General features: G+C 46.8%; 1 pseudogene; it reads right to left on the bottom strand.

The window, feature by feature from the left end:
- Positions 1 to 343: 343 nt before the first annotated feature.
- LOC138829431 (Golgi to ER traffic protein 4 homolog pseudogene) lies at positions 344 to 1,012 on the bottom strand (annotated as a pseudogene).
- Positions 1,013 to 1,289: the final 277 nt, after the last annotated feature.

Genomic DNA, 1,289 nt, shown 5'->3' on the forward strand with positions numbered 1-1,289 from the left:
TGTTTCAGGACATTGAGTCTTCTAATCATTAAGTACTTGATCGTTCATTTACTTAGTCCTTATTTTTTTGTATAACATTTGAAAGGTTTTATAAAATCCATTAAAGATAAACTTCTGAATTGGAAAACCTTTTGGAGGGAATTTACTCAAAGCAGAATGATATATTTTAGGCATCTCAGTATTTAGAGCTGTGAGTATGAACTCCATGAACAGTATAACTTGTCTTTAAGGAAGTTTTTAATACATAGAGCATAACTAAGAAAAATTGTAGGTGATAGAGTAATTAAGGGAGGCCAGGACGTGGCCAACTGCCTCCATAGGAAGACAAAAGCTTGGGATGTACCCTGAGGGACAATGCTCCTGTCCTGTTCTGTCCTGTCGAGCTACTTGTCATGTATTGGGTACCTGCACAGGGAGGGCTGGAACTGCTCTCACAGCACCATGACCGTGGTTAGCTTGCTGCCATCCAAGGCCAGCAGCAGAAATCAGATGAAGTGGAGCAGGGATTGGATGGAGGGCGGCCCGTGCTTGATGGATGTTGCTTCTGTGCATACATGATGAAGACCACAGACCTGGTTTTGTTTTCCAATAGAGAAACTGCAGCACTGCCTGAGCCACAAGTATGTCCACTTGCCATGGAAGCTTTGGGCCGTGGAGTCCTCCACCAGCATGTTGGCGCAGCCCTCACCGTCTGTGGAGTGTAGAAAGTAGTATCAAGATTCCCAGTAGTTCGGCTCTTTCCACAGGGTCAGGGCCCAAAATGGAAGGAGCTAAGGATGGCCCCATTTCCAGGAACCCCAACTGGAACACTTCAGGGCTCTGGAGAAGGGGTCCATCAACTGAACATCCTAGCCAGACACTCCATCCATTTCTGCCATCTACATCTATTTCAGGGACTCCAACACCAGCATGGACAGCTCTGCTGTGTTTTTTTGCTGGCCATGAAGGAAGAACAGCAGTATGCTCCTGAGCACATGAGCTCTTGGGCCTCAGCGGGCTTGCTCTGGGACATGTACCTGAAGAAGATGGTCCAGTACATTTGGTGTGCCCCATACTGGCCGCCTTTCTCCATGCAGCTTAACTTGCATGTGATTGTGGGCTTCATTGTGAGAGCCTTCCTGCTCCACCATCGCTGCTGCCAATGTGGCCCAAGTAGTATAATCTTTAGAAGGACTAGGACAAAGCCTGAGAATATTATTGCAAGAAATTGGGGTACATCAAAAAGAGGGTGGGGAAAGGGTAGACAAATGAAGGGAGGAAGGGGCAGAATGTAGTCAAGCTCATTGGGA

The sequence above is a fragment of the Dipodomys merriami genome, unplaced genomic scaffold (genome assembly GCF_024711535.1).
Source record: "Dipodomys merriami isolate MVZ:Mamm:240054 unplaced genomic scaffold, mDipMer1.0.p SCAF_1713, whole genome shotgun sequence".
Taxonomy (NCBI): Eukaryota; Metazoa; Chordata; class Mammalia; order Rodentia; family Heteromyidae; genus Dipodomys; species Dipodomys merriami.